Source organism: Varroa jacobsoni, unplaced genomic scaffold, assembly GCF_002532875.2.
Source record: "Varroa jacobsoni isolate VJ856 unplaced genomic scaffold, vjacob_1.0 scaffold_1153, whole genome shotgun sequence".
NCBI classification, from domain to species: domain Eukaryota; kingdom Metazoa; phylum Arthropoda; class Arachnida; order Mesostigmata; family Varroidae; genus Varroa; species Varroa jacobsoni.
In genome coordinates this window covers 97,133-118,095 of record NW_019214055.1, presented here as the reverse complement: position 1 = coordinate 118,095, position 20,963 = coordinate 97,133, and the positions used below count along the sequence as shown (strand labels likewise).

The 20,963-nt window shown below is 39.1% G+C and overlaps 1 protein-coding gene across 4 annotated transcripts in view; it reads right to left on the bottom strand.

The window, feature by feature from the left end:
* Nucleotides 1-2,821: 2,821 nt before the first annotated feature.
* The window catches only part of LOC111267157 (scavenger receptor class B member 1), a 46,448-nt gene continuing 28,306 nt past the window's right edge, over nucleotides 2,822-20,963 (bottom strand). The window contains exons 11-13 of one of the 4 annotated variants that reach the window (XR_002684445.2): nucleotides 16,659-16,720; nucleotides 16,284-16,459; nucleotides 2,822-4,007 (exon numbers count right to left, since the gene is read on the bottom strand). The gene's annotated coding sequence lies outside the window, so the exon portion shown is untranslated. Of the gene's footprint in view, nucleotides 4,008-7,765; nucleotides 8,158-12,049; nucleotides 15,020-16,283; nucleotides 16,460-16,658; nucleotides 16,721-20,963 lie in introns of those variants that run through there. The other 3 variants (XR_002684444.2, XR_002684446.2, XR_002684447.2) reach the window with 3 other exon arrangements.

Genomic DNA, 20,963 nt, shown 5'->3' with positions numbered 1-20,963 from the left:
GTAACCAACGATGAACTAAACAACATGACTATCTGTTGAATTTTTTAAAATTATTTTGCAAATAGAATTCAGTCAGTCTGTAAAATTATGTATATACGTATGACTTTGCCATATCCGCGCAGTCGTGACGGCCAGAACGCAAACTGACATATAAACAACACAATAACAAAAACAATAATAGAGATGAATGACAATAAGGTAGGCGTACGCTTGTAAAGTACGAGAAGGTTAAATAAATGCCTACGTGTTATTGTTCGGTAGAACTTAAATACAAAATCTGGATAAGGAAACTTACCGACTATGGCTTGTTTCATAGACCAGCAACCAAAATTTTGAAACGAATCGAAAATTTATACGTGTGTGAACCCTTTTTTGGGGATCACACGAATATAACTGTAACTTGTACGCGATATGGACAAGCGATCTTCTTTGTGTCTTGGATAAAAGCAACGCTTCGGCCGACCTTTGTTGCTTGTTTCTCTGCAAACACCCCTCAGGGGTCTCAGTCGTCATCTACGACAACTGAATGCCACTGACGGAAACAGTCGCATCCGTCACTGCTTTGTGTGGTCTGGTCCGGACTGCCGCCGCTGCTGCTATTGCATAGCTATTTATCGTTTGTAGCCTCGTCTTTCTGTCAGTCTAAACTTTTTAAATTGCTTCGTCATTTTTTATGGCTCGTGGCCTTTTTATGGCTATTATCCCATTTGCTGAAACTGAGATGTAGAAAGTGCACAGCCAGCAGCGACATTCGTGCAGCAGAGACAACTTCGAACGAGATAACGTATTAGTCTAGGTAGCCGTTTGCTTTGCGTACCACGAAGGGTTCATCTTCGACAGTACGAAAATCTACCAGCAGTATCTTTCTGTCTCAGTCGACGTTTGAGGTAAGGGAACAATGCAGAGTCGGAGCTTAGAGCAATTTAGGCAAACACACATATACACGAAATATTTACAAAATTCAAGCGGTTCTTTTTCTAATGAGCAAAAGAAGGCATATTTTCCAGAGTGACACGCTTCCTTTTAGCGCTTAGAACTGTTAAGCTGTTTGTATATAAGATCTATAATCGATTTCTTAGGCTAAATTATATTTAGCTCTTATCAAACTAACGTCGCAAGAGCTACTAACTATCAAGTATAACCACGCGCAATAACCTAGATTGAACAATGGATTAGACAGTCAGGTCTCTAATTGAAAAATGTAGGTATTCAGCATTATCTGTTAGGCCCAATAACATATGGTAATAGCTAGACAAGGTGTTTGTAATCAATATTTAACTTCCCTTCGAAAGAAGAAACGTTTTTTTTACCGGGCGCGGTGTTCTCGTGTGCCCGTAATGCATATACATATATATATATATATATATATAATCACTTTATGAGGGAATGACAGTCCCCCTTTAGTATTCCGTATCGGTAAGATGCGTTTATTGCGAGTTACTCCTTCAACTTACCTCAACTTCGATACGTATTTCCATAAATTCTTCTGTGCGTAAGGAACAACCCGAGAAACTACGATAGGCGCCTGTGCCGATCCGAGCTTGTAACAAAGTTATTTCAGAAGGAACTGATGAAGAATTTGCTCCCCCTGCTGACTCGCGATACTATGCTGATATAATCAATGTTTCAGATAGTTTAGATATAAAGCTCGGCGACGTGGCTCACTTTTATGGTTTTTTTGAGACACCTGCGTTTCATGCTAGTAATTGTACGGTATACACATTCTGACTGAAATCGTTCCTAAACGTCTTGGTAAATGCGGTAATTGTCAGTCGTCAAATGAAGCGATGAGGTGTTCCCTTACGCTGCACGAATAGCGAGAACGTCAGTGAACTGCTCTACCGTTTTATGCGGTATTATGACAAATTAATGAAATCAGATCATGTCACAGTTATCGGCTTGCATGGTAATAATTTCAACTAATTGTTCCTTTTTTTTTCTTACTGGCATGTTTACACACTGAGCAATAGGAGAATGAATGATGTTAGAAGCATAGCTGAAAAAATTATTAGCGACTTGGGTCATTGCGAAAAGGCAGTTACCTCGTAGTGCTACTGCTCCCCATTCAGGACCTTTAGGAAAATGCAGTGCCTCACAATTTAGCAGAAAATAAATACATGGAAGAGTTAACATTTTTTTAAGTTAATTCAGTTCAACGACTTCGGGAAACTAAAAAAGAAGCTACAATTTAGACAGGTTAAATAGTGGTCCGCACCGTAGATTAATTTTTCCAAGTTTTGCTGCGCATTCAACGTAAATTAGAAAAAAAGATAGTTTGTCCTGCCTATGAATAAGAGGTTTTACGACTAGCCAGCATCTGCTAGGCGAGATCCTCTTATCTAAGTTATAAATGTGGCCTTTCACAACATTTATCGGAAACATGTTTAAGACGGTCATAAAAGATGTTCTTGAACGCATTCTTTTGACTACCGTGGTCCGAATTGAGCCTGTAGTAAGGCACGGTTTTTCCAAAACCAAGAAAAGTTGGCAAAGAAGCTTAATGTAGACAAATCAAACCTCTATGACATCTTCGATGATCCGGAAAACTTGAAACTACATACCATTACGTGATCGATCCAACGGTTTTGTAAAACAGGAACCTTCGTATTGTTCACAAATAGGTAATGTTATGCCAATTTTTTACTACTGAACGTTTTTCAGCTATAATTGGAAGCGAGTTCGATGGTATTTTCTGTTATTGAATACTGCAATAAAAGACATTTACCAGGAATTTCTGGGAATTATTGATATTTTATAGTATTCCTGACTCGAAGCCTCAAGGCTACAGCACGCAGCCTAAACTGGGATTTCTTTCTGTGCCTTAGTTCTAATTTAAGTGAATGTCCAATACGTGCTAGAAGTTTTATTCTTGACGACCGTGTCGTTTACAGTCATTACAACTTTGCCCTGCCTTGGGTGTAAACAACTCACTAACATTAAAAAAGACTATTTCATATTGAAGTCGCAAGTAATTTTTAGTAGTAACTTTGATTCAAATTATACTGATAGTCATAGACAACGAGGTTTAACGAAATTCCATTTTGGGTTGGTAGCAGGCGAAAAGCCCCATAAATACAACGGCTTAAAACGGCTAAGCAGTCCCAAAAGAGTAATCATTAGAGCTTATGTAGGTGACCTAATCCACGGTTGATATTCTATTTTCCGAAACAACATTTTAAGGAGATCCAGGTATACTAAAAATGCTTAAGCTATTTTACTGGTTAATCAAAAATCTATAGAGGGTTTTCGGTTTACTTTATAGAAATTCTTGGATTATTTTAAGGGCCGCCGCTATCTTCGAGTACGAAAAGCAATAGATAGACCAATATCTGTTAGAATAAACAGTGCGTCGAGGTTCGCTCCAACTTAGGTGTCGTACTCTACATATACACGCTATTTTTTTATTTGTCCGAAGCATGGCGCTTTCGAATAATAGGCTTACAAGATACAACGTCTAGATGCTACGCATGACCGGAGGTAATATCTGGACGCTAGTATATATATATATACAATGTAAACTGACGACCTTATTATTTCATCGCTACTATATAGAATATAGGAATGGAATAGCTTGCCATGTTTTACAAAGGCTGTACGTAAGGTACTATACACAATTTAACGCTTACATGACATTGTCGTGGAATCATGCAAACTGTATGTTGTAAAGACGATACCAATGGTCATGCGCTATACCTATGCATAAAATACGGTTCTCGAATTTTCAAGAATTATTTTTCCTATAGTTAACTTCCAGCTTTTACTTCCATTCGCCTTGGTACCACTGTTTTAATTTTGCTTTGAGGGCCTGCATCCTCAGTACAAGGAATACTACAAGGACCTGATTTTGTCTTCAAATGTATGTCCTAGTGAAGTTAACGATAGACAGACCTGTAGCTGTATTGAGTATTCAAGTAGCAAGCTATTTCGGCGGACTTCGGATGCGTGCTGCTCCTTTTACAGCGTCGCCTAGAATGCAATTCTCCAGTAAGGATTCACTAGGAATTCGCCTGCAAATAAGTGTTTAAGTTCGTATATTTAATAATATTACTATTGCTGCATTGATTTTGTAGCAATACCTACCTAAACAAAGACGCGACTAACCTCCAGTTTCTAGAAATGCAGATGGGTGCTCGGCAGCCTGCCTACCCGTTACGGTAAATGGACGAAGTACCCTACACTGTTAGCATCTTACGTCGTGATAGAAACAAGTCAGAGATACAACATATGACACCTATAGATCACTCGAGAATTGGTGGTGTTGCTACCATTGCATGTACGCCCTGTATCGGTGATTTTTAGTTCATACCTTCGAATGAGTTAAACTTCTATCGAGAGTAATTTAAGTGACCTCCTTAGCCTGTGGTGGGGTGTCGGTAGCCCAGTAAACAAGTCTATTGTTTGCTGCAGTGTGTAGTGAAAAGATTCGCTTTACGCGCTTGAGATGCTGGAGTTGATTGGTAAGTGACTGCTATGAACAGAAGCCGCAGAGTGAACTATGATTGTTGCCCTAAACTGACACTGTGATTCGTTCAAAGGCGTCCAGGTCCACAGTAAGTTCGCTCTCTTTAATACTAACTTTAGCAATTTTGCGATATTATCAGGCAGTACAGCACAAGCCAGCTTGTAGAGTGCGGCTCCTTTTTGGAGCCACTCGAAATGCAGATTCAAAACCCACGAATAGATATTGACGCAAGTTGTTTGGGCCTCATTCGATGGGTCGTTCAGAAAGATGGAGCCTAAGTGTTTCACTAATAGACAATAACAAACGCATAAAAAGTGACAAGTACTGCGACGAGTGTAAAGTCACTTAACAGCGCTAATAATAATAATAATAAGTGAGTTGTTAAAAAAAAAGTTATGAAAACGGTCCATCTATTTAAATGACTTTGGCGTCATTTAAGTAATATCAATCGCAGCGAATCAGCGTTGATCTAATTTGAAGGATGAGATTTGACAACAAAAATAACCGTGGTAAAATCGTTAGAATGATTACGGTTTCTTTTTTATATTTAAAATAGGGCCCTAAGAAAAGTTTTTCTTTTTAAAAATGCGTGTTATTTTACAAGTTAACGACAATATAGCAGATGTTACATGATATTGCCAAAAACCTAAACAGCCACTACCAAACAGTAGTTTTAAAGCAGCTTGAAAAAGCGGGCTGCAAAGAGAAGAATTTACTCGATCGTTTCTTCATCTTCTTCTACTTTGTCCGTTTATTTATTCCATTCCTAATGCGGCTGATCACAAGCAGTAAAAAACTGATCACGTACGATAAGTATGAGCGAAAAAAAAATGTGCTCTTCATTCTGTGGCAAAGCCTGAACTGACGCCAAAAAAGGTAATCCTGTCTGGTATTGGAAAAGTATTACGGGCCGATGCCGCCTGGCCAAATTATTGGTTCGGACCTCTGTTGTTAACAAACGATTAGAAAATATTGACCAAAACGAGTGGACAAAAATTCGTTGTTTTCTACAACGCCCGACCATGGCCGCCTTTAGCTACCCGGCAAACAGAAGTTGAGACAATCTCAGCGTAACATTTTAATGCATCCACCGCATAACACGGATCCTGCAACATCAGATGATCTATTTGGGTTTCTGCATAACTCTGATGGCGTTAACTAGTTTCTTTGGAAGGATGCAAAAATAATTTTTCAGACTTTCTCGCCCAGAAACCAGAGAAATTCTACAGTGGTCGCGTCATGATGTTACCAGAAAAATGTCCAGCTATCAAAATGGCGCAACGATACATATAAAAGGTATTAAAATTGTTGCTATTTTTATAAGTACTGAACAGGGTCCGCGTTGGGCGGACACCGAGAATCAAGAATAAGTTATCATCATTACGAACCATAAATGGGGCTATAATGGGAGTTGCGTAAGGCTTCGAGCTTTCATTTGAAAGTACCTTTCCCACAGTCCTATGAAATTATCCTTTAGTACCCCATATTTTGAAGTCGAGTCTTCCACATCTCCTATCTTATAGTATACACTACATAGTAATGGACGGAAGAGTTTCGAGCACTACGTTCATCAGTTCTACGTACCCTAATTTAAAACCGCAAAAGACATCTACAACTAGTACATATATTAGGCGTTTAGTTGACCGAAAAACTCCCAAAATATCCAACTGGACGAGCTTGTTGAGCCTCTACTTTAGCTGCGTTGCCGGCTTGTGTTTGTCTATACGTGCATATATTTTTTGCTTGTTATATAGATGAAATTCCAACTTCGGCACAAGCTTAGTGCGAACAAACGTGACTATACGGGAACGATAGGTTGGTTTTAGGTTCCCAGTTTAGGCTTGAAGACATCAGTGCATAGGAACAATTTCCCGATACCTCCCGACAGATTCCTGTACTACAAGGGAAATTGTTATTGGTTTAATACTGCCTATCAAAAAGCAGTTCTGCTACAGATAGCTGAAATAATACATCAGATGATAAAATACGTACCCTGCAATATATAAATCTAATGAAAGATTGAGCATAACTGTTTGCCCCTTTCAGCAGATGAGATTCCATCGGGACAGTAGGCAACTTGTTTAATAACTTATCCAATAATCGTAGGTTTAGCAACTTCAATAAAAATGTTCTACATGTTTTCCTTCTCGAATGGATCTCGTAAATAGAATAGTGTTCTTAAGATTACTTTCAAATTACGTTTTACGGAAAAACAGATCAGGCTTGGTCTTATGAAGACTGTTGTCCTTGATTGATGTTGCCTTTAATTTGATAAAAAAAAATGCTGGCTAACTTAGACGATAGACGTCTTTGTCCTGCGTTCAACACTCGAGCTACCGCCTACCCTTTCTAGATGCTATCGCAGACTATAGTGATATGACGATTTCAGTAAATTAAACTTAATCCAGTTTGCAGAACGTTTCCTATCGTTTTCTGCTAATTCTTATGTCAATATATTGAAGGCAAATATATCGAAAAATCCTAGTATTGAGCATTAGAAGCACATTGCTCCCTACTATAGTTCCCTTTAACTGGCGCGTTAATGGTGGTTTAACTTACTTGTTCAGACAAAGCTTATATATATTGATGTTGTTTGCTAGAGACTATTTTCATGTATGCCCAAATCGTCATGAAAAGTTTAGGCATCTGCTAACATTCTATGACGGGACGTTGTGAATAAAAACTGGAACTAATGAGATGGGTTTCTTATCGAAACCCAACAGAATCTAGTTCTCTCGGTAGAAAACAAATTTTCTATCGGTCTACTGAGTACGAGATGATACTTTTCAACTCATACGACCTACTGTCATCATTGCGGCCGGCCAGCTTTCTATCTGCATTCTCAACTTGAGGGCATTTAGCCAGTCTTGCGGGGGATGTGTGATGACAGTGTTGTAACGTCGCTCCCATGCATGACAGGCGACAATAACGAGTCCCTGAATTTTGAAATTATGTAAACGAGACACTTTCGTGATTATATCTGCCCAAATGCAAATTCACTTCACACGGTGAATTGGGCGAGCAAATACCCTTGTAATGAGGATTTTTGCCTCGCTCGGGTGCACATGTTCCTTCAGCGGGTTCTATTAGAACAGAGTCATGTTTGCACAAAGCGCATAGGTAGATATAATCAAATATCCTATTAACTAATGTAAAAAAGCTTATACTGTACGTAGAGAGACACGCCGGAAGTGCTGCATATATGAAGCGTATTTGCAAAATGCTTGCATCAACCTGGAGCGCTGGCTAATGGCCTGACTATGAATGAAGTAAATAAAATCAAGCAAATGCTAAAAACTTTTTATTTATTATTTACATGTTACTGTTTGTTACCGAAACGAATATTGTTTGTAATTATTATTGATACTATACCGAGAACGGTACGGATGGCGCAAAATACTGACGTTCTGCGTTTCACTGCAGGCTTGCATTGTCAATCGTCAATAAGTTAGTTCGCTAAAATATGGGTTTCAACAACACTGACGACAAAACCGTGACTTTTGACTTAGCTATATATTGAATAACGTCGAGAAGTGAACAAAAGTAGATGATGCAGTGTTTATTGTATTTTTAAACCATTACCTTGAGTCTTATTTCTGCAGAAACTCACAAACTTAGCATTCTCACATTTAGCGAGTAGTCCGTTACCCCTCCTTTGTGTCTTCTTGTACCTCCTGTTCGATCTGCACTGATTCCTGAATAAAAAAAAAGTCCTCGCTGTATTGAAGCACCACCACATACAGAAAAAAGATAATGATTGAAAGAAATAGACGGAAAACGAAGTGGCAACAACAACAAACAGTCAGTAAAGCACGTTATAAAAGATATCCAGAGAATATATTGAGAATACATGTCCGACAGCAGATCGAGCGGCTCTGGTTGCTACTCGTTCTTGCCAATCGAGTGAAGACATAAGAAGGAAATAAAAACAAGCTGGAAGGGAGCGCCCTGTTCTCGAATGGTAAAAATGGTCCAAATGGATGGGTCGACCTAGTAGTAATATAGCAGCGCAATTATTCCCATTAGACAAGGGATTCCAGTGGCCCTGCAATTGGTGCGTGTGAAAAGATGAGCGGACGGATGAAATTAGAGTCGACTGAATGACTGATCCCGAACTGAACAACACAAGGGAACCCGTTTGACTAGAAATAGGAAAATATGCTCCGAAAACAGACTGGGATCTCTGACCGTTTGCAGGTAAGCTTCATAGATAGGTGCTAAGAGGACTGAGTGTTGACTACGCCTTCCGTCAACAACTTTCCTAAAGTCGTGATATAGAGTCTAAAATATCACTGCGTTTATTGGCGAAATCCGTTATCATCGAAATAGCAGCGCCACGGTTTTCGAATCCTTAAGCACTCTTTTCCTCGCTACTCTCATCGTTGTCCTATCGTCAACATAAAATTCTATATCTGTTTATGTAAATGTAAGGTTTCTACTCTTTTTATCCAGGGCTATCACATTGAATACGCTAGGTGAATATAACTACGGTTTACTTCTTGACACTGCTCCAGTGCAATAGTGCGCTAGCAAACGCATTGTTCGGAGTGGCTTTGGCGAAGGAAGTCGAGTAAGGACGGGGTAATGGGCAGCGCCCACAACTGCGTGATTACCTGCCAGTGGCTTCAAGGTCGACCGGTGCTGCACGCTAGTAAAATAACAAATTCAAGCCCGACCCGCGATCAGAATGTAAGTTCTGCTTAACAGGATGAAGATCTCAGACTGCGTTCGAATAACAGCCATAATTAACTCTCGAAGTTATGTTGTGGCAAGGCAAGGTACGCACACATTCAACACAACTCTTTCCCATTCTGCCGTGTTGAAATGAGGAAATCCTACGTGCAGCATATGGGATGTTCTAGTTTAAGGGGTCGACTCGAGCAGTGAAATTGACGACGGCTTTATTTGATTATCTTTAACCTGATCCATTAGCTACACGCACATAGGCCAACGTTTGGTTGAAAAGGAAAAATTTATTCGTTTACAGAGGTATTTTATCTGAATATAGTCTCTTTCATGGAAATGTGTGAATATTGCAATTGTGGAAGAATGAAACGGATCGAAAGCTATCCGATATCGATTCTGTGGATGGAGATACATTTATTTTGGAAATATTTAATTCGCCAGTTATTTAAAAAACAATCATAAAAACAATTGCATATCTATATGAATGCCTACCTTCCTACCATTAGGTACTGGATATAAGTTGCCTCAAAACGCTAAAAATCATAACATTTTTTCATGGCATCTGCAACGATTTCACTTCGTACATACGATGTTCAGACATATACAATATTTTGGTAAAAGCTACGATGTGGCAGGAGCTATTCTCTAAGTAAACGGTTAGAAGCAATTTGTTTTTGTGCTGTACCTCAACTTTTCTAATGGTCATTGTAATATGTATTCGGCCATTATACATCTGGGAAGTTACTACCAAAATAATAATAACTTAATTCACAGAGTTTCTGACTTGCTCCCGTTTGAATAGTGCCAGACACTTTTCTTCTTACGCGATTATTTCGTGTGATTCGTTCACGCCGCTCAGAACACCTTTCCGTGTTATGTTGAAGACATCGTACTTTCAGTTTTTTAAAGACAAGTATTTGCCCGTTGTGCAGCACGTGCTTTTAACTCTTTCGCTCTACGATGTTTTTATATTAAAGTCTACTGCTAGGACTTAGTGTACATTTACTTGGCGTACGTCATAGGACAGGGAGGTTCTATCTTGTTAACTTTTTTTTTTCACTTAAATGCACTATATATGCCAAGTCTGGTTTTAGTACGTCCTAATAAAGTCGTATGCTATGATACTTATTACCTTTTCTTTGTAAAATATTCACCATACGTTTTTAGAGTGTATGTATCTGTAACGGGCTGCAGTTCTAGGGGTCACCAACAGATGGCGCCAGAAAGACGTCCGGAGCTCATCGAATTACTGGGGTTTGATTTGTTAACCTTGCTTGAAATTGCTGTCGCATTGCCACGCTTTGTGAACCTAAGATTGCCGTGTGCTTTCGAGGGACTCAATATTACGTCTCTATATCTGTTTTAGGCAAATCTAGAAGTGATGGCTGTGCGTTTACAACGGGTTTCTGCATAGATATACTTATCTATATGAATGTTCTTCCAACTACGCGCTCAGCACCTTGTAGTGAATTCACAACTAACACACTTGCAAGCAATTTTCTACGAGCTAACCTTTGGGATAGCAAACTAAACTACCATTACCCAGTTTAATCTGCTACACTTGTGGAAATGCTCCAATCAGATACTCGACGTGACCAGGTAGAAACGCCCATGGGTTAAATATAGCTTATATACGAATCCTAATGTCAGCGTAACAGAAAGATATTATGATATTGAGGCAGTGTACCAAGTTCGCTCGGCTCAAGGAATTAAAATTCTGGGAGATTTTCCCAATTTCCCAGTGTTGCCTTGGACAGCAGATAGGCTTTCAAAATCGCCTGTGTAGTCCTTTCATGTACTTAGTGATGGCTAACGTTCCGCATCTAAGAAAGAGTAGCCTTGCATTCGTCAATGACTGGCCTGTATAGCGTTAACAAAAGGTGGTTCACTATTATTACTAAAGTTTTCTACAAAGATGTTTATCTTTGTAGAAAACTTTGCTAATCGGATACTGTGATATTCTGAGGCGCTACGAAAGGTGTGACAACTTAGAAGGTAACGTATTTGCCTGCTAAGCTCGGGGACACGTTGTGGTCCAGGCTCGAATACGATCATAGACTGACTTTTTCGTGCTGGAAATCAGCTGTCTGACGGAGTGTCTAACGGCGATATTGGACCTAAAAACTCAAAACACAGAGGCGCTAAATAAAGGAAGTGAGTGAGCTCGCTGTTCCTATCTGGGCTGATCTTATACATGTAGACGCTTATTCGTACCGCTCGCAATTAACTGGGATTTAACGGTTTTCTAAATTCATTTGTTAGGCTTATAACGCATGCAGTAAAAAAGCGAAGCGTTAGACAACATCTAACGCTTTCCGCTATCTTGTCCTTGGGCAGGTTAGGAGAAAGCCTGACTATGTAACCACACATCGAGCGGCCCACATTTTTAGAATGGGTGGAGCAATGTCTGCTGAGCCAGATGGCAGGATTAGGCTGGAATCAACAGGTCTATAGTTGCTTACAACGAGCATTCGGCGCGCCTATAGGAATCTCGCTCAAGCGTTTGATTCGCTTCTCCGATATATATATATATATACATACGTATGGACGTAATATATGGAATAACTGATATAGGAAAGTGGAAAGAAAGCGCTTTCTACTATATTGGTAAACTCTACATTAGCTTTAATAGTCTGCCCTGAGACGAGTCACCTCATTGCTGTTACACTGGGAAAGCTAGGTACAACTTTTCATAAATTTGTATACTTTTATAGTAGCGGACGTGTGCTCGATGAAATAGGTACCGCCGATAAACTTATAAAAGCATGCAAATCCCGAAGACAAAAGTAAAAGGTTAGTTTGTTCATTAAACGGATGTCCTCCCATAAAGACAACTTCTGCAGTGAGGAGAACCTCTAGTTTTGATTTGGTGGTTTCATCATTATAATACATGACGATCTATTCGCATGTTATCGCTTTATATTTATTTTTCTTATGTTATATATAGTTTATACTGCGAGATAAATATAAAACCATATTTTATATTTACCTCGCGGAGGTGACATACATTTATACCAAAAAATTTCAGAAATACACTTGACACTATTTCGTGCGCCATCAACGTTATTTAGCTAACCTTCGAGAGTGCATAAACAGGACAAATGCTGCTTTATAACTAGAGAGAACTCGTCGAACGAAGTTTCATTGTTCTCACATGTTGTCTGTCATATGTTTGCTTTATTATGGTTATGTGTGGTAGCTGTCTCCTATAAAAAGTTTGATTTCATTAAGTGGACGGGCCAGTTCTGACATACGGCAAGGTAACTGAGCACGGTACATTTGAACGCCATTGACCAATTTAGAATTAATGAAAAATAGAAAAGTATGTCGTCACGATACGCACTGCCGGTGTGTAAGCAGATTATCCAGCCAACGACTTCATGCCAAACGACTGAGGTGTTTTATGAGACAAGGAAAGAAATAGCCGGTTAACAATGTGGCTCACCTTCGATACCAACCAAATGCCCTGTTCGGCACTTGGATTTTGTAATTTTCCATTTCATTCCAAAGAAATTGACCAAATACAAATGTTGTACGTAGGCAATAGCGGCGAAGTTTGAATATAAATTCTAGAATAGCCATTCTATACGAGGAATTGGCATTAAAATATCTTAAATACTCTAGATAGTGATAGAAAGTGCCATCACATAACATTCTCCTAAAACACTGCTATTATTAGAAAAATAGTTTGCAGTACACACAGCGAGATATAGCACTAAACTTTTAATCGCTAGAACTCGAACTTTCCCGCGTTAGGAAGCATCAAAAAGGCCTTGTTTAGCTCTCAGTTGATTTCTTGTTCTTCGCTCAAACTAGATCCTTTGCCACGCATCGAACGTCGACTATAACGCTCAGACAAGTCTTCATGGAGGGCCTGACGTACACCTCCAAACATAGGCCGCTCGCTATACTCATTTGGATAGCGTAGGGTCTATGCGTATGCTGATAAAGTACGAGTGCATATTTTGTATCCTGTAAACACCTTTTTGACACAATCGTATGGCTACGTGCGCCCTATGTCAAGAGTTACCCGAAATACAGTTTTACTAGGCTGAATGTATATATACACATACATGTGCATATATTGTAATTATGAAAATTATATCTGTATTACACATCTCGTCTCAGGGATATGCAATAGATATGCAATTAGGAGTGCCCGGAGTAAGATAATCTTTCAAAAGTTGAGTCGAAATAGAAAAGTGGCTGCAGACGCGAACTTCCTTTTTTTATCAACTGCTCTCGCGATAACGTAAGACATTTCCTTGTACCTGGTGTTTAGTTGTTGTTCTACGACGGGCTTGGGTAGATTTCACAAAGAGTAGTATATAGTTGGGAACCTTTATTCTATTTTTCTTTTATTTATTATCTATTGTAGTAAAGAAGAGTGCAGAAGTGGACCTAAATCTTCTGCTGAGACGGTAAACTGCGTTTAGGTGGAAATTTGAAATTGGTTAATATTGTGGCTAGATAGCATCAAGATAGTTCCCATTTATCACATGTCAGAATATATCTAAGATCATCGTGCGTTCCGTACGTCTTGTCTACTAAGAAACGCTTGAGCACTTGCTAGGGTAACGCAATGATATAATGCTTTCCGTAAAACATTGGACTCCCTAAAATTAAACCAACCAATAAAACAAAGTAAATGCAATGATGACCGGTAGCCGTCCGACATTGCGTACCTTTTCCTGTTCAAGGTACTGTTGTGTTCATTCCAATAAGATGCCTCGGTATTATACCGGTCGGCAACCGAAAATGTTCTTCCAGTGATCGTAACAAACGTTCGGTTCATTATAAGTCTTGGCGCAGATAAACATAGCACTATAGCTTCGTAATTGTGACTAAATGTATCGACATCAAACGAGACTTGATAAATATACGCATTATATTATCTTTTCAGGGTTAATGAAGTTTAATAGATTATACACTTAAGGCAATGTGATCAGTACTATATCGCTGTTCTACCTCTATGCCACTGTAGACTACGGACGCGTCTCCACCGAAATGAACCTATTTCTAAACATTTGAAAGGGTCATATTCACACATCAGTGAACGTCTTTGTATCGGTGGTGGCTGGTATATTCGCACCGAATAAAAACAATAGATGTGGTAAACGTCAAAGCCAAACAGATTTACACTAGATCAGGCTGTCTCGTTAATGGACGCTCTACTGTGATTAACTTACCCTACGCCTCGTAAAACGATGCTGTCTTAAGACTAGGTTTATTCGATCCATATGAATCTACTGCTCTGTCAAAATTCAGCTCTCCTTTCGACACATCAGTTAACTATAACCCGTATAAAAGCGAGGACTTTGAAACAAAATTTCAACTATACACACTAAATATGTCTACCAACATTTTATTTTCGCTTCAAAACAATTTTCTCTTACCTAATCCGTTTGGGCTAATCAAGTCTAGATTTGTGAGGTTTTCTGTTTGACTGGGCTTTCTGGGCTGGGTTTCTGTTTAACCAAGCACGTTTTCAACTTGAAATTGTATAAGTCTCATATTTTCGTAAAATTTAACAATAGTGTGTGGTTTTTCTATCTTCCATATGGTTTCGTACTAATCATTCTTAATGGTACATATTCTTCAATAGACGTTATTGTTTTCGTTAAACGCTGAGTCATTTATCTCAGTTAGCAAGGGAGCGATCTTAACTGTCTCGTAGTTATCAATTCACCGATTGCGTCTTGGTCGCGTCAACTGCAGCCGCAACTACTTCCCCAACTTATTTAGAATTTTCATTTGCTTCTAGACCGCCTTCCGTGTTTAGGCTGCATTGATCTTTGTGCCTGGTTTGCTCAGGCCTCAGCAGCCCTATAGCCAAATGTCCGGCACCTGGAACGAAGGCATTGCTGGCTTCTGTAAAAATGAAAGTGAAACGAAGTGTTTCTATGCCGAGTTCGCACGGTAGCTGGCAAACAAACACGTCACTCATGAAGCTATCAGGGAGACAGGCCTGCGAGCAGCTAACGCTTAGTAACCCACTTGCTCGCCCCACTCTTTCAGCCAAAATCGCCTGCAATCACGTGCAAGTTCATGCCGAAGCTGTGTGCCTATGTGTGTGTATTGTGGGATCGCCAATCCAGCATTTCAAATCCACAATTACTACCATAGGAAGGAATAAAATTGTCCAGAGGGCGTGGCGGAAAGGAAGAGAGGGGCGCATATATGGTTAAATTTGATAACCGTCGTGTAATTGTGTTATAGTTTGCTACACAAATAGTATGGTTATAGTATCGTTGACCTACATATTAGCAGCGTTGTGTCCCGTTTAGCATGCGCTCAGAACAAGGGTACGTGTCTTTCCATCGTGCTTTTCCTTTGCATGTTCAATACAGAGGAATGTGTCACTCGTATATTCACACAAAGCCGTAATTGAACGCTTGACTAATGTTAGCCAAATACTGAATAGTACGTTTTTTTTTTTTAAAAAACAGTTAGGTAATATCCTGGGTTGACAAACATTGTAATTTTTTTCATGGTAAAACCTCGCATCGTTTATAAACAACACATCACCATGTGTACGGAAGAACTGCTAGTGGCGTGTACGGATTAGAACGACCGCGTAATGTATGGCAAAATCTCATATATGATTACTGATGGCAGTGATTATTTAGACTATTGTATATGGTTTTTACCCTTGTAGTACACTGACGTGTCAACTTTAGCTCAATTCTATGGTTACTTCCTTATCATAATGAAAGGTGGTCTTGGCTCGGACTCTGTTGGAGGCTTGATACTATACACCGAATAGGTGTTCTATAATAAGATTTCCAATTACATGTCTGAAGAGTGTAAGATCGGCGCTTGTGAGCAGACTTTCTACGTTGGAGTAGGACAAGTAAGTAATGGGCATGAGTGCTTCACGTTTGAATTATCTCGAAGCCTCTGTATGATCCTGTATGCCTTCTTTGTATCTGAAGGTTCAGGTCGCCAGTTCTCGTCGAATACCAGAGCTATGCATGTAGTCATTAAGATCAGACCAGGATATGACTGGCGTAGCTCCATAATACATTTGGTGATTTAGTCGGGTAGGCTTGCAAAATGAAGTTGTAGACCAGGAGGTTCTCGAAAGCGCTTGGTTGTAAAAAATTTAATAACGTTGAGTATCTTATTTACAGACCTTTAATCTCCGGTAGTCAACGTTGAGCGGCAGGTGGGTATTCGTTTCATGTCAAGTACCAAGGTTTAGAATGTAGCAGTCCCGACTGACGCTTTCTGTGAAGTTTCTGCTTTCGACTCGCGACTTTCTAGTTGAAACTTTGTTTTAACTCCTCAGAGTGCTAGGCGGAACGTTACCTGAATTAAATCCAAATATTTCACAAATATATTTTCGCTATGATTGTTTTTCTTTTATTTGTTTGCATTATGTTCTTCTTTATTTTGTTTGCCCAGACGATGAGAAAATAACTAAAATCAACTATTGATATTTAATCAAATTATGTAAAAGTTCTATTCTAAGAAATAATAATAATTATAACGAATAAGTTTGACAAACCTGTCGAGAATACCTGACATTTTTCATTGACGACATCCACTAATGACACAAGCATCCAATAACTAAAAAGAGAAAGTGAAATTAAGTTATACATGTTCATGAGAGCAATTGAAGAAAAAAAAAGTTATGGGAAGTTAGTAATTTAGGATTTGACGTAACAATTGGTGGCGAAGACCAGAGTAAACAGTCGGAAAAGCTGGCTGCTACGAAGAAGACATTTCGTGAGACTTAACGTTCCAATCATTTTGGTAAGTACGTAAGTTTTTGTAAGTAGTGATTTTTGTCTCAAAACGAAAAAAAAAAGATGGTGAGCAATGCTGAAACGTATATCTCAGAGGAACGCAAACCTTGCTAAAAATCAATACGGCCATTGAGGGTGTTGAAGTTCTCCGCCCGCCTGATACATATGCTTACGCATTTCTGCTTCTGTTCTCGTTTTTAAAGTTAACAGAATGTTTTGCAAAATGGAAGAATCTGATATGGAAAGCCATTTCTAAGTCCATTAAACTTTCTGAATATTTTATGAAGTTGTGTAATTTCGTAAATGGTCTATGGGGCAAAGTCAATGAATTAGAGCGATGTAATGAGAAGCGTACGTAAACGACAGTGCAGTTTATCGAGCTCATCTAACCAGCTGCAGACCATTCATGGCCGTAATGACTGAAGAGTGAAGGGCTACATTTAGTAAGCCGATTAGAAGACACCGGCGAAGCGAATAAAATGACTTACGAATCAGCTTCTCATACACAAAGAAGAATGGGTAAGATAGCAATAAATTGATAGCACAACATCTCGTTTAGATTATTTTAGAAATATTACATACAATATTCCGACGCCCACTGAAAATATGCGATTTTTTTTAATATACTACCCAGTAGATCTCAAAAAAATGTTTCCAATTTACAGCTTCTTTTACGTGCGATCTATTACCAATAAATGTACTATTAAAATCTCCAACAGCGACCAAGCACTATATAGCATACATTTTCATGTCGATATTCATTGGTCCATTGGTTCAGGTAACGGTTGAAACTTTACGGTCGACATACGCTGAGACAACCACAGTCAGACACCGGCCGATAGAAACAGAACCTTTGATATACTACAAAAAGTACGCGTAGAAGCTTTTTGTTTGTTAATATCAAGAGATCTATCTACTATACTCGGTTTAAGATTATGCTTACATAAACAAAACGTACGTTTTCATTTTTCTAGTGATTTGGAAACTTGAAAAATACCCGGAGAGCAACAGTTGAGCTTACTACTCGTCCCTTTAGTTTCTGATGCCTCTTACTGTAAAAAAAAAGCACGTTTAATAACTTGTTTTTGTTCCGTTTTGCTTTCTCTTCCTATATTGCCCTATTTAACTCCGCGAACAATACATATGCGATATAGAAGTAATTAAACTAAAGCTAAGTAAAGCAAAGTCGCTTTATGTCGTAAGCTAGAAGCTTATCCGGATATACAATATTCTATATGTAACTGGAAGGTAGCGAAGCTTGCTTTCCGTAAACTTTTCGATTCGTACGACAGAAACGGACCCGACAACCTGCCTGTTGTAACCAGTTGTTTTTGAATTGATTCTCGAGTGCTATGCGAATCTATATATGTGCGCCAAAAACTTGCCTCACTCTCGTCTCAACAGGAGCGCGTATCGTCAAGCGACGAACCCAATTCTACTCAAAAAGCGTCTCAAGAAAACAAGGTGCCAAACAGTAAGCAACAGCCCTAGCTCAGACCTAAACTAGCAGAATGTCACCTTAGACGCCGTAAATGCAATCGGTTAGAATGGCTGCACAACGCAGCGCCAGTTTTTCGATAAAAAAAAAACATTTAGTAAACTACGTGCGGAGTTGCCTGCAGAAAGCACACTGCATCCTGTGAAATACGTGTTCGAAGAAAAACGTGCGACGAACATCATATGGCAAGGTTCCTCGGAAACTATTTTCCAGGCTCAGTCTTCTCACTTTCTAGGATTTTGGCTGTAAGGCACCGGGTGTAGTAGGGCTAGCACTAGTTAGGACACTGTGATCGTTTCAAGTGTTCTAAAACCCTACGTGTGGTCCGACTAGTAGCCCCTAGCAACCTGTGTGAATATAATATACGAGTGACAGGCGTCGTCTATAGCAGTACTTTACAACAGTACAATACGCCAACCTCGAAGAGTGATGACGTAGATGTTTAGGACTTCGTAAAGATAGTCTGAGTTATTATTATTTTCTGCTGTGCGGTCCTTATATCAAGTTTTTATATAGCTAGAGATAAGGCATTCGACTGATCATTTGAAATCAATGAGGGAAATATTTTTGTATTCTGTACAAGCGAAGATTTGCTTGTTAACAGAAGGGAACATTTGATAGATCACAAGAAGTTGTGCAAAGGATTACGGTGTGTTAGGAACGTTTTCGGCAGAGATAAACTAGAAGGCGGATTGCAAAGGCACACACGTTGACTTCGCACAAAGTGTCTGCCAAGAAGTGCGCAGTATTTACATAAAGTAGCGACAGACTTTAATAAACCTAACCCATTCGAATGGAGGAATTATGTTGCGTGGGTGTTCATGAATAGTCTTTAAGGCTGTTTCAGCGTGCACTAACCTATGTAACTACAAAATAAAAAATAACAAAGCTTATTGTATCTCATGCGCATATTTATACTTAGGCTTACTGCACCTGATAATATCGTTATTATCGACATTTTACTAAATTTTCAAAAAAAAAGTCGAATACTTCAGAATATCCGCAAGCCTTTCAGGAAAAGTATGCTATTCTCCATAATCCTTTGGGCTAGCGACGGGTAGTCACTTTTTTACTGCCTATCCTATGTAATATTTGATTTTTTAGTCTTTAGATGTGTGTTATGCATGGAGCAGGTAGACCCCTTATGACAATCAATTAGATCGAATTAGCTATAGCTACTGTAAGTAATTAAAATACCCATTAAGTTATGACCAAATCTACTTTAATTACCCTTACAGACAAAATGAAGCAAGTTTTAAAAACTATATTTATGTAAGGACATCACGTTAATAGTGTTTTTATTTAATCATAGCAATGTCCGTGTGCTTCAATGTCGCTTATACGTGCACTATTAGTAGAATGAAGTAGTTTCAGATCAATCAGAAACTTCGGATGTTTTTTGCTTTTCGAGGCTGTGTAGGTCTGAATGAAGCTGGTTTGTTTTTGAATTATTATACTGTCACCTTATAACACAACATCTTTTACAATTAATCAATTAGGATCTAGGAAACAATCCTCGATTTATTTTTCCATATATACATCGTTGTTGTAAGGCGGGCAGATTTAAACCGGTCAAATGTGTGCAAATGTCCTAAACGTTTAACGCTTGAATCTTCAATGACTTTAGCAAATGTAAAAACTCCATACATTGATTCGATATGTCCGAGAAATAATCATTCAAGACGCTGCGATGAGAGAACGCAAAAACCTCTATGGTGGGCACAGTTCATAGTAAATGTAACGCGTTAAGAGTATTAGGATAGTATACTGACAACTTGTGTCAATGTTGTTTATTTAGGACGAACATTTCTTTCACTTACAATTAATTTCTAACATTGACTTAAATTGGTAAGCATCTCGCTTAGACGATGTAGTTGGACATATTCATTGCTTCAATGAGACGAACTGCAGGTTTATTGGCAAAGTTTTTAGAGTTCTACCTTGAACATATGCGCTGGAATAGACACCGTAGATAGGACCTCCGAAAGGCTCTCTGCTCTTAGTCCAGTTGTGAATAAAGTAAATTGGTTTCGATCGGGGTCAACCCAACCGCGTGAGGCATCTTTGTATGCTCTGTAGGGTTATTTATTTTATTAATGGATATGCGAAGCTGCTTTTTTTGTATGGTTCAGCTTGTTTTGAGTTTTACGTCCGGTATCGCCGTTAGACATTCCATCAGACGGCTGGCTCCCGAAGTATGCCTATTTCCGTATTTGAACCTAGACCACAACATATGCCTAATATTAACAGGCAAATACGTTACCCACTAAGCTATCACGGGGCGTAGCGTTGCCTAAATGAGCGACCTGGAGCGTAGTCCTTAGAAGCAGGTTTGAACCGTGACTACAGCCCAACAAAGATACCCTCCTAATCTTACTCATGGTTCTGTCTTTGCCTGTTCTAACAAAAGCAGAAATGCAGAGAGCACCTTTCATTTTGCGCAAAGAGCGTAGTGAACATAGAACAAAATACTGGAGTTTCCCCAGGGGGTGAGGCCTTCTATCCGTCGGCGTTACATGGTCGCTTGGGGTGACGGCGGTCATCTCGCTTTTATAGAGCTTGCGAA